This window comes from Callithrix jacchus, chromosome 1, assembly GCF_049354715.1.
Source record: "Callithrix jacchus isolate 240 chromosome 1, calJac240_pri, whole genome shotgun sequence".
NCBI classification, from domain to species: domain Eukaryota; kingdom Metazoa; phylum Chordata; class Mammalia; order Primates; family Cebidae; genus Callithrix; species Callithrix jacchus.
In genome coordinates, this window is record NC_133502.1 from 68,308,940 (window position 1) to 68,326,772 (window position 17,833).

General features: G+C 39.8%; 1 long non-coding RNA gene across 1 annotated transcript; it reads left to right on the forward strand.

The window, feature by feature from the left end:
- The first annotated feature begins 235 nt into the window (after nt 1-235).
- On the forward strand, nt 236-16,511 carry LOC144581269 (uncharacterized). Its single transcript, XR_013531853.1, has 3 exons — nt 236-2,528; nt 15,243-15,367; nt 16,390-16,511. It is a non-coding gene; the product is annotated as an uncharacterized LOC144581269 (long non-coding RNA).
- The last annotated feature ends 1,322 nt before the right edge of the window (nt 16,512-17,833 follow it).

The window sequence follows — 17,833 nt, forward strand, 5'->3', positions numbered from 1 at the left end:
TTGGTAAAATATATTCTAGTTATAGATGACACCACTTAAGAAACTTTAACAAATTAAGAATTGAAATAGGGTAGAAAAATACAATCTATTGATTATATCTAATTTTACTGCCTGGAACAAAGCTTTTGATTTTAAAGAAATCAAGGGGCATCATGCAGTGTATTTTTGCTGCCTAGAGAGTTAATTCACATTAGATAAAGAAGACTTACACATGATGTAATGTCAAGAGTTATTAAATTGATGATGACAGAATGTGTTTCTGGTTTAGTTTTTATTGAAATGAAACTGCTGTTTTAATTCCCCTTTGAGATGGGGTGGGAGTGGGGAGAGAATTGTGTCTTATTTTCAGGGTAATTTACTTTACCATTTTCAGTGGGACCAATTGTGAATTATCGATAAGGGATTTGAAAAGCCAGACCTAAAATTTAAAGTCATAGCAGTTGGTTTGCTTTTAGAAATAAGTCACCTTGCAGGCTCTGATTAGAAGATGCTCCCAGAGAACTTTTAGAATCTCCCAGTACTCAGAGAACTGTTGGGATCTCCTCTGGGAGCTTGTTAGAAATGCCAAATCTGAAATCCCAGCTAATTCATGTACACATTCGAGTTTGAGAAGCACTGCTCTAGGCTGTCCATGCTAAGATTTTAGTTCAACCATTCTGCACCATACTGCCTCCTCTGTCTCTGGTCCTTAGTTTTCTATCTGTAGGTTGGATAGAGTGGGGTTAGTCACTAGGTTCTTATTCCTGACTTTGAAGAGACATTGAAGTGGAGGTGACCCTTGGGAGGGAGAGAGCTATGTCCATGCCGGATGCCTGGCAAGTGCTGTGCTGAACATCATGGACTTTGTATCCTATAAAATACAATATACATGCAAACCTGTTCTGTCAGTTGATGAAATGCCAGACCAGAAAAGGTGACATTTTTTCCTTTAGAGTGCCATATTGTGATGGCAGGGGTCATCAGCCATCAGTTCTGGACACCAGGGAGCTGAAGTCAAAGGAGAGAGCAAGAGAGTAAGGGCATGTGAGCTCAGGGCAGAACAGCTGCAGTGACCTGGGAGGACAGAGCCAAGTTAGAGCAAAGTGGAAGAAAACAGAGCCATGGGGCTTGGTGAAGCAGAGATTTAATAGGGGCAGAGCAGGGCTGTCTGACAGTTTGAGGGGTGTAAAACTGCAAGAGTGAGAGAGTGTTTGATCCACAGGAGATTTCAGCATGATTTGCAAATGGAAACCTCGCTGTAAGATTTTCCAGAAGAGCTAATGAGAAGGGGATAGACTCAAGGGATGTCTGACAGCTTGAATCATGAAATGGACAGAGTACTGAAGTCTACTTCAAATCAATCCTCTCTGCTCTCTGTGTGTTAGGTGGGAAGGAGGAAAGAAAACAGGGTATTGTCTTTTTGGGCTACGTCAGTAACAGCACACTCACCTTGCTTTTTCCTTCACAGGGTCCTCATTGGATCGTCTTCACTATCCCAGTGACTTCCACCTAGTGTTTACTGGTCTGCACATGTTAACTACCATTAAATATTTGCCCAGTCTTGATGTGCCTCAAATATTTTCTCATTTAATACTAGTCTGAGAGTTCCAGAGTTTTTGTCCATCTCACTTCACTCTCCATATCCCCCTCTTCAAAAATGCCACAGTACAGCTCACAGGTGCTGCCTGGAACTGACGAACAGCTGTTCAGTTAAGCTGTTCCTTTTCAGTCCCATCTCCTGCCAAATTTTTACAAGAACTACAGACGTGCAGAGAAATCAGAAATGACAGAAAAGCTAGCATTCCAAATAGTGCCAAAAAACAACAAAAATAAACTAGATAAGTGAAAGAAAGGGTTAAGCCACATATATATATGCAAATGTTTTATAGTTTTTAAGATAATTAACCCTTGTACAGTGTGGAGGGGACTGAGTCACTTGTCACCTCTGCTGAGACCTCTGAGAGAAACTGATCCTCAGGGGCTATTGCTACCTATTTAGAGGGCACACTTTGTCCATAGTGTCTCATCTTTCCTTAATCTCAAAAGGATTGACTTTAGTACCTTTAAATTTAGTTGTTTGAAATATTCTATAGCAATGTTTCTTAAGAAGTCTCCGACTTTTTCATTGTGAAGATGCTCTGGTGGAGGAAAATCAACTTTGGGTCTGGAGTTGGAAGACTAGGTTCTGACTCACTAGCTAAGTGCCCTTAGGAAAGTCACTTGGTCTTTCTGAGCATCTGTTGTCCTCCAAAGTCTGTTACTTCCTCCTGGGAACATGGCTGCCCAGCTAAGTACTACATTTCTCAGCTTCCTTTATAGCTGGATATGCCCGGTCTCATGAATGAGTCCTCACCAGTGGCATATAAGGAGAGGGTTCATTGGGGAAAACTGCCTGCCTTAGACTCTCTCTTCCTTCCCATTCTCTTGAGCTGGATCCTGGATCTGGGGTAACTCAGATTCTATAGTGCAGATGAGAACAACTTCCCTAGGAACAACAGACCAAGAAGACGAAGGAACCTCTCTTCCATCAAGAAGTGTACACCTCGGAGGTAAGGGAGAAAAGTGACTATCATATTGTGTGCCTTTAGTGCTGTGGTAGAGATGAGAACATGCTGCTTTAACAGCATGGTGGAGGGCCATCTAGCCATCTAGTCAGGGGCAATGGGGCTGGGAGAAGCACATCCCAAGGTAACTTTGTGAAGTATAGCTTTCGTGCCAGCTTGGACCTCTAAGTATCACAGGATAAAATAGGGGAGGAACACATGTCTGTCTCACGTATTTGCCTGTACTGTTTGCCTATTTATTATACCTGCATAGTCTTAGCCTTAGTTAATAGAACATCCATGCCTCTATTGGTAAGATTGGAGAAATCATATTAACCTTGCAGAGTTGTTATGAGGGTTAAGTCACATGATATACACAAACGTTTTATAAATTGTTAAGTACTATAACAACGCTAGCTTTTATTGTTGTTGCCATTCATTGCATTGGGGAAATCATGAGGTGGAGCATGGCAAATGATGGGATAGAAGGTGACTATCAATAATCAAGTCTCTGGAGGGGCATGCAGCACTTCTGGTGACCTATCTCCTGTCCCCACAGGAAAACATGGGAAGGTATGAATAGAGAAACATAATGTCTTTATGGTAGAATGATTTATACTCCTTTGGGTATATACCCAATAACGGCGTCGCTGGGTTGAATGGTAATTCTGTTTCAAGTTATTTAAGAAATCACCAAACTGCTCTTCAAAATGACTAAACTAATGTACATTTCTGCCAGCAGTGTATAAGCATTTCCTTTTCTTCACAACCTCACCAGCATCTGCTGTTTTTTTACTTTTTAATAATTGCCATGATGACTGGTGTGAGATGATACCTTGTGGTTTTGATTTGCATTTCTCTGATGATCAGCGATGTTGAGCTTTTCTTCATGTGCTATTTGGCTGCATATATGTCTTCTTTTGAAAAGTGTCTGTTCACATCCTTTGCCCCCTTTTTAATGGGGGTGTTTGGTTTTTGCTTTTGGTTTACATCCAAAAGCCTTCACATTTAATGGGGATGTTTTGTTTGGTTTTTGGTTCACATCCTTTGTCCCCTTTTTAATGGGGAAGTTTGTTTAAGTTCCTTATGGATGCTGGATATTAGACCTTTGTCAGATGCATAGTTTGCAAATATTTTCTCTTATTCTGTAGGTTGTCTGTTTACTCTGTTGATAGATAGTTCCTTTTGTTACACCAAAGCTTTTTAGTTTAATTGGGTCTGATTTGTCAATTTTTGTTTCTGTTGCAATTGCTTTTGGCATCTTCACCATGAGATCTTTGCCAGGTTATCCTGTGTCCAGTCCACTCCTATGTCCAGAAGATAACCCTAAGTTATCTCCTAGGGTTTTAAAAAAAATATATAGTTTTGGGTTTTAAATTTAGGTATTTTATCTATCTCGAGTTGAGTTTTGAATATGGTGTAAGGAAGGGGTCCAGTTTCAATCTTCTGCATGTGGCTAGCCAGTTATCCCATCACCATTCATTGAACAGGGAGTCTTTTCCTCATTGCTTGTTATTGTCAGTTTTGTTGAAGATCAGATGATCATAGTGTGTGGCCTTGTTTCTGGGTTCTCCATTCTGTTCCATTGGTATTTGTGTCTGTTTTTGTACTAATACCATGCTATTTTTATTACTATAACCGTGCAGTATAGCTTGAAATCAGGTAATGTGATGCCATATGTATGTTTAACATAGCACTATTCACAATAGTAAAGACATGGAATCAACCTAAATGCCCAGCAATGGTAGGTTGGATAGAGAAACTGTGGTACATGTACAACATGGAATACCATGCAGCCATAAAGAAGAATATCATGCCCTTTGCAGCAACATGGAGGCCATTATCCTAAGCAATTTAACATAGGAAGAGAAAAGCAAATACTTCATTCTCTTACTTGTAAGTAGGAGCTAAACTTTGAGTACATGTGAACACAGAGAATGGAACAATAGAATCCAGGGCCTCCCTGAGCATGGAAGGTGAGAGGAGGGTGAGGGCTAAAGCTACCCTTTGGGTACTATGCTTATTTCCTCAGTGACAGAATAATCTGTACATCAAACCTCTGTGACACACAATTTGCCTATATAACAAACCTGCACATGTACTTCTAAACCTAAAATAAAAGTTAAAAAAAAAAAAAAAGGAGAAGCACAATGGCCAAATGCAAAGGCTTTGGATTCACGCTGCCCTATTTAAATTCAGGACCTGCCACTTATTATCTTAGGCAAGTTATTTAACCTCTTTTTTTTTGTAGTTTTCTTAGTGAAATGAGGATAATAATGATGGCACCCTTTTTGGGTGGTTGTAAAGGTTAAATGTATGCTGTGAGGATTCCTGCAGGTATAAATGATGCTGACAACATGGGAATCACTCCACAAATGTTATTAATATGTATATTACCTATATGCTTACAGGTAAGAACAAGTGGAAGTGGGAGATATGAAGTACATAAATGGATAAGCAGCTTCATCTTAGATTCACTATTATTTAAGACTACTTCAGTGTTTTTATAGATGACTTACTAGCACTAATGTCCAAAGTTCCTTTTCTTCTCAACTTTTACTACTATACCTTAGTTATAATGGCTTTAAGAGGTACTTTTTTTTTTACAATTTCTAAAATTGGGATGCATTTTAAAATTGACAGTGTTGGTGGGAGTGTAAAATAGTTCAACCATTGTGGAAGACAGTGTGTGAATTCCTCAAGGATCTAGAACCAGAAATACTATTTGACCCAGCAATCCCATTACTGGGTATATATCCAAAGGAGTATAAATCATTCTACTGTAAAGACACATGCACATGTATGTTCATTGTAGCACTATTCACAATAGCAAAGACTTGGAACCAACCCAAATGCCCATCAGTGATAAACTGGGTAAAGAAAATATGGTACATAGACAGCATGGTATACTATGCAGCCATAAAAAAGAATGAGTTCATGTCCTTTGCAGGGATATGGATGAAGCTAGAAGTCATCATCCTCAGCAAACTAAACACAGGAACAGAAAACCAAACACTGCATGCTCTCACTTATAAGTGGGAGTTAGACAGTGGGAACACATGTCGTTTTAGAGGACATGATGAAGCTGGAAACTATTAATCTCAACAAACTAACACAGGAACAGAAAACCAAACACCACATGTTCTAACTCATAAGTGGGAATTGAACGGTAAGAACACATGGACACAGGGAGGGGGATAACACACCGGGGCCTGTTGGGGGTGGGAGGCTAGGGGAGAGAGACCATTAGGACAAATACCTAATGCAGGTAGGGCTTAAGACCTAGATGACTGGTTGATAGGTACAGCAGCCCACCATGGCACATTATACCTATGTAATAAACCTGCACATTCTGCACATGTATCCCAGAACGTAAAGAAAAATTAAAAAATGTTGACAGTGTTTTACAATTGCGATAGACCAGGCAGAAACTGTGATGTAGTTGTCATTGCCTGTCATTGCATGCACAAACTAGATTACTGCTGCTCATATTGTTGTGACTGCAATGAACTTGTGTACCTTGTCAGTTTAGTTGCTATTTTACATATATTAATAAGAATTACACTGATATTTGGCATCGAAATGATCAACTATGAAGAATAAGAAGACATGAAAACAGAACAGCAGCATGTGCATTTGATATTAGTGAAATAGATATTTGTTGTTGGAGGTGTAATTACATATTCTTTTGAAGAGCAAAAGCCAAGTATAATAAGATCCAAGGAGAGAAGATTCCCACAAGTAGATGAATCTGTGTTATGTTTGTGTGGAGATATGTGTACAAGGATTGTGGACCCCATGTCTACATAAGCAATTGAAGATGGAGAAATTACAAAACTCCTCATAATGCATGAAAAATTTCAAAGCCACAAGAAGCTATATGTTGAAGAGAAATGTGATTATAGCATTAAATCAGAGAACAACCATTCATCAGAAACCTCTTGCTAACTTTGAATGGAGAAGTTAATTTCCAGCTACATATGTTTCATTTGTGAGATAATGTATGAATTAAATGGGAAATGTTGTTGAAACCTCAGTGGTTTTTGGCATGCCTAGAAAGTTATACTAATGATACTTAAGAGATAAAGAGCTTGATCATGGGTTAGAAAGCATCATGTCCTTTAATAATATACATAATTGCACTGGTCAAAAGTTACCATATTTAATTGCATCCACAAAAATATATCTAGTAATGAGATATTCCTCAAAGAAGAAGAAATGGATGAATAGGTGATGGTTAAATTGGTAGAGTACTGGCATGAAGTCTCATTTGTCTATTTTTGTTTTTGCTGCATTTGCTTTTGGGTCTGTATCATACATTCTTGGCCTAGGCCAATGTTGGAGATCCCAGTGTTCACATTCACACTCCAACCAGAATTTCATGATCTTCCAGAGTTCTTACTCTTACACAAAATGTGTTCTGTGCTCCAAGAAAATCTCCAATTATCTTGCATAGTTCCTCTTTTCTATTTTCCTTGCCAGTTCATGTCTCCTTTCCTCTGTCCATTTCACCATCCAGTCTGACCCCACGGCACATCACTTCAGCTACTCTCTTGCCAGCACCTTCTTTCCCTTTAATCCCATGTCATAGTTTTTTAGCTAATTGCCAACTTTGTATCAATATGCAACATGGTTAGGCTTTGTGCCCCAACCCAAGTTTCATCTTGAATTATAATCCCCATAATCTCCACGTGTCAAGGGAGAGACCAGGTGGAGGTAACTGAATTATGGGGCCAGTTTTCCACCATGCTGTTCTCATGATAGTGAGTGAGTTCTCGTGAGATCTGATGGTTTTGTAAGTGTTTGGTAGTAGCTGCAAGGAAGATTTTATTTATGTGTCTTTGAGCTTGTATGTAGGAATCTCTCCAGGGTATAATAGAAGTGGGTTTGCTGGATGGCAGGATATACACCTATTCAAATTTACTAGGTATTGCCAAATTGCTTTACAAATACACCAGTACTGTATGTTGATTTCTGTCATAGAAGAGCTTTAAATATTAAAGAAGCCAAGTTTATCAATGTTTTTCTTTATGAATTTGTACTTTTTAATGTCTTGTGTAAGAAACCTTCTCCTACCACAAGACCGTTAAAATATTTGACTACGTTGTCTTCCAAAAGCTAAAATTTTTCTTAAAAAATGTTGTCCTTTGATGTACTTATCTTAACTTTTGAGTACGGCATGAAGATAGAATATAATTTTATCATTTTCCACATTGTGGGCCCTTTGCCCTAGCATACCTTATTTCATCCCATTGGTCCATGTGATTATCCCTGTTCTCACACTTTAAGTTGTTGCAGCTTTATAGCTTGTCTTAATTTCTGACAGAGAATCAAAGGTTAGTGACTCATGGTGGAATCAAGGGTTAGTGACTCATTGTTATTTATTTCCTTCAAAACTGTCTTGGCTATTTTTGGCCTTTTGGACTCTCTCAAATGAACTGTTAGGATCAAATTTTATGAAAAACCCTGTTGGGATTTTGATTAAAATTGCGTTGAATTTATAAGTTAGTTTGAGAGAGAACTTACGTTTTTGTGATACTGAGGGGGACATTTTACTAGATAGGGTCTTGCTCCTCAGTCTGTGATCTTTGGGCCAGTAATATTGACATCACCTGGATGCTGTTAGAAATGCAGTATTTTGGGTGCCATTCTGTTCTTACTGAATCAGAATCTGCATTTTAACAAGAGCCCAGATTTGCCTGCACATTAAAGTTTGAGAAGTATGGTTCCAAAGCCATCTCTCCCCTCTTTCTAAATATAGCTATTGATTTAGGGTTTGGATGTCATTTTTCTTTTTAATTTTTTATTGGATTTTAGGTTTTGGGGTACATGAGCAGAGCATTCAAGACAGTTGCGTAGGTACACACATGGCAGTGTGCTTTGCTTTTCTTCTCCCCTTCACCCACATTTGGCATTTCTCCCCAGGCTATCCCTCCCCACCTCCCCCTCCCACCGGCCCTCCCCTTTTCTCCCCAATAGACCCCAGTGTTTAGTACTCCCCTTTCTGAGTCCATGTGTTCTCATTTTTCATCACCCGCCTATGAGTGAGAATATGCGGTGTTTCAAACCTCCCTCTTTACTAGATTCTCTTGAGCAGAAAAGACACATGCTAAACTATCTATTGTTTTAATAAAGATACCCCAACCTCTGACTCTGGCTCCATCCAGCTATTGTCCACTGTCATTTTCTCCCTTCCCCATCAAACTCTGTGACAGAGATATTTGTGCTCCTGGCATTCATTTCCTCAACTTCCAGTCTTCTCAGGCATCTAGTTCCTATCATTTCATCAAAACTGCTTGCGTTTTGGTTACAGAGGACCTCTTAATATCCAAATCCTCTGGGGATCTCCTCACTTCATTTGACCTTCTTGCAGCATCTCTGCACCTTTTCACGATTCACTCATTTCTCCTATATTCACAGCATTTGACTCAGTTCAGCTTCTAATCATCTCTTTCTTACACCCTTGCAATTTTCTTGTAATCAACATTTTCTCTCCAGCCCATGCCTTCAACTCTCTATAAAGCTTTGACAGTTCTTCTAAATGTAAACCAGAACATGTTACTGCTTCATTTAAAACCACTCTCTAGCATTCACAGATAAAACCTAAAACTTCTTGGCTCATCATCAAAGAGCCTTGTTGATTAAGCCCATATCTGGGTGTCATTTCATTTTCCTACCATTCCCTTTCACGAGACTTGTGTTCTAGCCAGTCTAGTTGAGTTGCAGTTACCTGATAGATATCCCATTCTATTTCCTATGTCCATGCCTTTGCATTTCTACTAGAACTGTATCAAGCACCTACTCATCCTTTGAGATCCAGTACAAATGTCTTTTCCTCGTGAAACCTTCCATTCCCACCTAGACAGAGAATCTCTGCTGCCTTGGGCTGCATTTTTATGATTTTCTATCACAGTGTGTAGCAACTATTGTTTACCTTTCCTACCCTATCAGCCTGTGAACTTGTTGTGAGAGGACTTACTCGTACTCATGTTTATATCCCCACAAAAGTATACAGTAGGCACTCAATAAATGCTTATTGCATGAACAAGTGGAAGACTGCATCAAGCTACTAGAAGAGACATTTGTTCATGGTTTTCTTGCAGTTGTTTCTGCTTCTGAAATTTGAGCACTTCTTTCTGGGGATCCAAATTACTCCTCCCCTGGAAAGGCCTTCTTGAGAGGCTCCAGTTGGATGGAACCTGTCATCCTCATGCACTTAAATACCAATTTTAGCTGATCCCTCTCTTAGACACTTCCCTCTTGCTCTGTATTTGGGTCTCTCTTGCTCAACCCAAGTCACCTGTAAGTTGCCCAAAGAAAGAGATTCTGCCTCATTCTTTTTCATCCTTTTCCCAAATGCCTATCTCAGTGCTTTGACATGGGAGGTGCTTGATTGATGTCTGTTAAAATGAATCAACGTTGTTTTAAGTCAAGCAAAGAGGATTTTTCCAATGAGAACATAAAGGAGCTATAGATTCCTAAACTGGTGAGAACATTATGTGGGTAGAGCACATGCTGTGATTATTAATGTCAGACAGGCAGGTCATTCCAGAAATCAGAAGCTGAATATTTGCTGAGAGAGAGGCTTGGGGAGGTTTAAAAAATCCACCTCCACAAAGATGCTGCCCAGCAGAAATGCTCTTAATCCGCATGCGAGTGTTTGGTATACCCTTTGTACTCTTATCCTGGGGCAGGAGTAAAAACTGCCTTTTCACTAAGCCAATGTGAACTTTTGATTGGACTTTGGGGCTAAGCTCGGTGAAGCTTCTGAAAGGCTGTTCTTAAAAGCTGTCTAAGGAGGTGATTAAATCTTCTTGAGCCGTGGGAGACCCTGGGAGAAAAAGCTTTCCCTCTGCCTCAGTTCCCTTGGCTGAATCATCACGGTTGAGGAGTATTCCTTTCTCACTCCCAGAGGCCTTAGCATTCTAATCTCTAGTTAAATTAAGCATCACTGGAGAGGAAAAAAAGCCTGACTTGGTGAAAACAATAAGCTTAAATGGAACAACCTGAGCTTGTTGTACAGCGCATGCCTTCGGCAAGCAAATGAGCTCAGACCTCATCCTGATTCTGATTCACACTTGTTAGAAGAAGGGGCCCATTAAATATCAAATGCACCAACAATCAACATTTTCTTTGATTTTCTCATAAGGCATTAGAAATTTCAATATTTTATTTTAATATGCTTTCATCATGTGATGTTTCAAAACAGGCCTGAAAACAGGCCTGTAGCCGCCAGCTCCTTGCTTGTCTGCTAAGGGAAGCAAGGCTGTGCCTAGCCCTGGATGGCTCATACTTGGATCCTTATCAGCCCAGGGTGGTGTGGTAAATGAAGACCTCCCCACAGTTCCTCTAACAACAGGACCGAAGTCCTAGTGAGGTGACCTTTGGTCTTCTAGGACTTGATACTTATTTAAGTACCCAGCATGAGACATGGCCATTTTGTGACCTAAAAAGGGTCATGTGTAATTTTTAAAAATCCCTCAATACATTAAACTTCAACAAAGCACAGATGGACATTTCTCCTGCAAAGGCTAGAGGACAGCCGAGTTTCAGTGGCTTCATTTTTTCTTTTCCAAGTAGAAACAAAAGGAAAACAATGAAGATAAGCAGAAGAAAACTGTTTTATTCTTGTTGTCAGTGAACTTACTGAGTACCCAGTCACTTCCTGCATCAAAGAGGCCTGTGTCCTTCTTCCAAGGATGTCAGAGTTTAGTTGGGAGAGACATTGTACCACATAAACGCAATGATTGAAGCGTTGGATGTTTTCTGTTTGTCTTGCTAGCTCCACCCCCTTCTCTTTCTTGGATCCCCAGGAAGTTAACCACTACAAGCTGAATCAGAGGGCTCTGTTGCCTTCTGGCTCCAGGTGGAGTTTGATCAAAGATCAAACTCGCAAGAGATGGAAGGAAAGGAGGACCATAAGGCTGGGATGTTTATTTCTTGGCTCTTCCCTGCTGGTCACTGCAGGTTAGATGAATTTCTCCTTACAGTCACAGTTTCTATCAAGTGATCCTCCCTTACAATTTCACTGACTTTCTCAATATTTTGGCAGTTTTCTCTACCTTGTGCTGCTTCAGACCTTGGAGGAAGAAACAGCTCCCTGATATTGCTGCTCTCAGGGTACCTCACTATCCCTTATCCCTTAGCCCTGGCCAAAATTTGCAGAGTCCTGATATGGTTTGGGTGGAAAAGGTGTTACCTTCTTGGCATCAGCTTAACACTGATTCCAGGAGCCTGGGCTTTGGAAGGAGAGACTAAATAAAGGGCAAGGATTAAGAACATCTGTGTCCTTTTTAACTCAGGTGTCCTTAGGGCATTTTATCAAATTGAAGATCTGAATATGCAGGGTAAAATCTGCCTCAGGTTAGAAGTTTCAGTTAGCAGGAATTCTCGACAGTTCAGCATGAGTGAATTATTGAATGACTAATTGAATTAATTAATGAATAATTGATTTCACCCCACCCAAATCTCACCTTGAATTGTAATAATCCCCACCTGTCAAGGGTGGGGGGCCAGGTGGAGATAATTGAATCATGGGGGAGGTTTCCTCATACTGTTCTCGTGGTAGTAAGTCTCACGAGATCTGATGGCTTTATAAATAGGAGTTCCTGTGCACGAGCTTTGTCTGCCACCATATGTAAGATGTGGCTTTGCTCTTTGTTCGCCTTCTACTGTGATTGTGACGCCTCCTCAGCCACATGGAACTGTGAGTCCGTTAAACCTTTTTTTTTTTTTTTTTTTTTAATAAATTACTCAGTCTCTGGATATGTCCTTATTAGCAGCATAAGAACAGACTAATCCAAGTCCCTGTCTTAAGGCACTCCTTGAGTGCCCTCCCTGAGTTCGTCAATTGTTTTCTGCTGAGACCTTGCCTGATGTAATAGGTATCTTGGAAATATAAGATGGGGCCCTTAATACTGCATATAGAAACTCTAGAAGGCATTTGGAGAAAGGCAGGCATGAAACAAATTGTGGGTTATACTGGTGGGGAGGAGATTTCAGGCAGCTGGAACTTAAGGTACTAGGTGTTGTGGTTGAAGCATATTGCTCCAAAGGCATCATTGCCTATCTTGCTTATTCTTACAGGCTCAGCTTCCACTAAAGCCCCAGATACATTTGTGATCAATCACATTTGCCAAGTAAATGGAAGAATGAGGGAAGGCAGGGAATTGAAGGTGCTAGGGTGTTCTGCAGAGTCCAGATGACAGGGAAATTATTCAACTATGGTAAAGACCTGGGGTAGAGAGAAAGAACACATTAAAAAATATGTAGAAGGAAAATAATAAAGAACTTGGTGAATGATTAGATGAGTGGAATAAAAAATGCAAGAATGACTACTATAAAACCTTGCTCATCATTTTTAATAAGTTATCTTCTACTCTATTCTTTTGGGGTCCTTTTGCAACTTTCAATTATTCATTCATACTGAACTGTTGAAAATTCCTGCTAACTGAAGCTTCCAACCTGAGGCAGATTTTACCCTACATATTTAGGTCTTTAAGTTGATAAAATGCCCTGGGAACACCTGGATTCAAAGACACAGATGTTCTTAATCTTGGCCTTTAGTCGCTCCTTCCAAAGCCCAGGCTCCTGGAATAAGCATTAAGCTCCTAACAAGAAGGCAACACCTTCTGAGATGTTGGTGCATTTCTTTTGAAAACTGGGTTTTTCTTTAAAATGTAAATCTTTTAAACAAGTTTGTAGATTCTTTTCCACCTGAGTCTCCAGCCTTCTTTTTACCAGTATTCATGGAAAGCCTAATGTATGCCAGACATAGTTAGATTTGGGAATTAAAGAGAAAAACACAGTCCTTGCCTTAATGAGCTTAAAGCAATTTCACTTGTAAATACAAGACAGTATTACCTCCTGCACAGGTTGTTGAAAATATCTGTAGGAGAGTGAAGTTAGGGGAACGATGTTTATCATGAGAGAGCTCTGCATACTAAGATGCGCATGGTTACAGAGAAGTGATACCGCCACAACTTCAAGTTGAGGTTCATGGTTGGGCGGAAGCACCTCTCTGACGATGTGGTAAACTAGCCAGAGATGGATGGAAGTGCACAGAGGAGGGCACAGCACTGCTTCCTGAGGTTGGGAACACCTGCTAAAATGAGGTTGCATCTGTGCTTAGTCTTAAAGAAGAATTAGTTTGCTGCCTTCTGAGATGGGGGGTGGGGAAGGTGAAGTTTCTTTTAGTGAGCAGTGTGTGTAAAGGTGAAGTCTGTGGGAGGCAGGTGAATGGCCATGAGCTAGGCAGGAGTCAGATCACATTAGTTTGTAATTGCCTGCTATTTAATTTCCTTTTTCTATTAACTTATAAGAATAGGTTTTTAAAAGTTTTTTAAATTATACAGAAAAATATAAGGTGGAAGGTAAGTTTTTCATACTCCAGTCTGACTCCCTAGAGGGATCAAAAACATTAAGACATCTCCAGGTTTTCTTACTGATAACTTTTGTTTGCATACCTGCCTGCACATTCATATATTCTATATTTTGCAAGTAAAGTTTCGGTCTACATATTTATGCAACCTAGATTATGCAGTCTACATAAGATGCAAAACCATTCAGTTTCCATCTGATTTCTAATTATTGCATGGTATTCTACATTAGGATTCATTATAATTTAGTGGAATTATATGAAGAATGTTTGTTTGCTGCTACGACAATATAGAATTTGGAATTGACAGATCCTTAAGAGTGGACAGATAAATTCAAGGGAAATAAATGGTTTTAATTTTGATGTCCAACTGCATGTTTTCTTCCGAAAGTGGACCCCTTTTATGCTCACATCCATAAATGTATGAGAGTGTTGGATACTAGGTTTTATCCAATTTGACAAGTCTGAATGTTGCTACACTTAATATTTCATACAACTGGAAAACATTAGACTTTTACTAGTTGTCTGCTAGGTGGACTCCTTATTTTTATTTATCCCATCTGTCCCAACCAAATAATTTAGGCATCAATAACTTCTACATCTCCTATATGAATTGCAAACTCCAGTTAGAATAAAATAGAAAATCTTATAAGTACTAATTAAACACTTGTTATTTGACCATTTACATTTTATTCCCTATCTGCACTTCCTTCAGGATATTTCTACAGCTTCTGAAATGCATTTTCTTTTTCTGTCTTAAATACATGCCTATTTTAAATTAACTTGTTAATTTTTCCCTTCGCTCATCTTTGCTACTTTCTCTGGCATTATTATTTCCTAGTTTTTCAAGGGTAATCTGGCAATGCAATTTCTCCATATGTTGTAGTTAAGAAGGCAGAAAATGAACAAGTGAAAAACCAATATTATTTCAGGTGGAGATAAATGCTATAAAAATAACATAAGGACAGGGTTTGAGGGTATGTGCCTTGGGGGATGTGGGTGACAAAGCTGGTGCTCAGCTATGTGGTGAACACAAGATGTCCTTGAGGAGGCATCACTTGGGCAGATCCTGAAAAGGATGAGACACATGAAGATAAGGAGGGGTTGGGGGTGGTGAACCAGACAGAGAGAAGCATGTGCAAAGAGGTGGGAAGGAGCTTGGCACATTTGAGATCGGCAGGAAGACAGCTTGTCAGGAGTCTAGTGAGCAAGAAAGGAAGGCAAGGGCAGGGCCACTAAGGGCCTGGCACCCACTATAAGGAGTGTGGATGTGTCTGGACTAAAGGGAGGCCATGGAAAGGTGTTAAGCTGCAAAGTGACATGACGTGACATGTTTTCAACAGGTCCTTCTGGGACAGGTGCTATACTGACTGCTTCCTCCTCTATTCTGCTCAGCCTCGGGAATCTTCTCCCTGCATAGATAAACCTCCTATTACACCACTTGACATTGCGAAGTTACCAAACCAAGGTGAGGATTAAACTGCAATGATGGCTTTGCATGTGGTATTTTCTCTCTCCTCCAAGTCCCTGAATTTATTGCATCAGAGATAGTTTAATTATGTCACGTCACTGAGTAATAGATGAAGAATTTTGGATAGTTCTGTTAAGAGTAGACATCATTTGAAAACCACAGTTGTTTTAGACCACACCCAAGTACAGAACTGGATTGCTTAACATTAACTGCTGCTCTCTCCCTTTGGAGATGCCTGAAATGTTCCATTCCTATGAAACTTTAAAAGGAGAGCAATTTCGAATAAATCCTCCCTTTTTTTCCTCTTTCCTTTTTTTTTCTGATTTTTTCCTTGTTTAAAATCTGCACGGCAAAAGAAACAGTCACTAGAGTGAATCGGCAACCAACAGAATGGGAAAAAATTTTTGCAGTTTACCCATCTGACAAAGGGCTGATATCCAGAATTTACAAAGAACTCAAACGGATTTACAGGAAAAAAACAAACAAGCCCATTCAAAAGTGGGCAAAGGACATGAACAGACACTTTATGAAAGAAGACATATATGAGGCCAACAATCATATGAAAAAATGCTCATCGTCACTGGTCATCAGAGAGATGCAAATCAAAACCACATTGAGATACCATCTCATGCCAGTTAGAATGGCGATCATTAAAAAATCTGGAGACAACAGATGCTGGAGAGGATGTGGAGAAAAAGGAACACTTTTACACTGTTGGTGGGAGTGTAAATTAGTTCAACCATTGTGGAAGACAGTGTGGCGATTCCTCAAGGCCTTAGAAATAGAAATTCCATTTGACCCAGCAATCCCATTACTGGGTATATATCCAAAAGACTATAAATCGTTCTACTACAAGGACACACGTACACGAATGTTCATTGCAGCACTGTTTACAATAGCAAAGTCCTGGAATCAACCAAAATGCCCATTGATAATAGACTGGATTGGAAAAATGTGGCACATATACACCATGGAATATTATGCAGCAATCAGAAATGATGAGTTTGTGTCGTTTGTAGGGACATGGATGAATCTGGAGAACGTCATCCTCAGCAAACTGACACGAGAACAGAAAATGAAACACCGCATATTCTCACTCATAGGTGGGTGATGAAAAATGAGAACACATGGACACAGAAAGGGGAGTACTAAACACTGGGGTCTATTGGGGGGAAAAGGGGAGGGCCAGTGGGAGGGGGAGGTGGGGAGGGATAGCCTGGGGAGAAATGCCAAATGTGGGTGAAGGGGAGAAGGAAAGAAAAGCACACTGCCATATGTGTTCCTACGCAACTGTCTTGCATGCTCTGCTCATGTACCCCAAAACCTAAAATCCAATAAAAAGTTAAAAAAAAAAAATGCACCTATGCCAAAAGATAGAAATGGGTGATCTTCTAAGCTGTACATCTTTGATGAATATAATCGACGACATATTTAAATATTTGCTTTTTGATTGAGTAAGCACCTTGTTGCCAACCCTATACTCTTATATTTGCATTAAATTTTAGAAAATTATTTGGAATAAATTCTGTTTACATTATTAAAAAAAAACATTGCCAATAAAAGTCAACTTGAGTGTGAATTATAATTATAGATACAGTTTCTGAAGTTGCCAAATTATGTTCTTCACAGATCCATTAACATTTCCCCACTTGTCTGTTGGCTGATGTAGATCCAGTGCCGTGAGGACTTTTGGCTACTCCGTTGAGTCTCTGCAGGTTGGCTGATATGTATCAAGTTAATTGCCGGCTAATTCTGTAATAGATGTATCCCAGGTGTGTTTCTCAGTCTCATAAAACTTGTACTCTGTTCTCTTCTGCACTTGGACTTATAGTTGCATCTCAGTCGATTTGCATAATGCATTAATATCGAATCTCTCACAAACACTGCCCCTCCCCCTGCTGTAAACTCCGGATTTAAAAAGATCCTTGCTGACTACATTGAGTTAAGTTCAGGAATTTTGATTAACAGCAAAAATCAAGTCTGGAAGACTTGGTTATTTTGAACTTAAGTCTGAGAATGTACAACAGAATGGACCAATCACACAGTGCAAATACAAAGAGTTTAGGAACCGAGAGCAAAAAGGGAGGCGGCAAAGAACATGAAAGAGCAGTGCCAGGCTCTAACTCTGCTCTTTTGCTATGTCTTACACGTTACTTTCTACACAACAGCAATAAGTGAATCTGCAGTTTCGAGGTGATGCCAGATATGCCTTTCATCTTGTTTTTACCTCAGAAGTCTGGAATCTGAGCTGACATTTCCTAAACCTCAAATGACAAACTCTTTGGCATCATGGATGGAATTTTTTTTTTTAAGCAGTCTTCTGCAGCCATAGCCTTTACCAACGATCTGTTGGTGACATGTTGCTCACATATTGTCTTTTAAAGGACACCCACCCTTAACCACCATCCCATTTGAAATGGCAGCACTGCAGCCCCCATACCTTACTCTTCTTTTCTGTGCTTG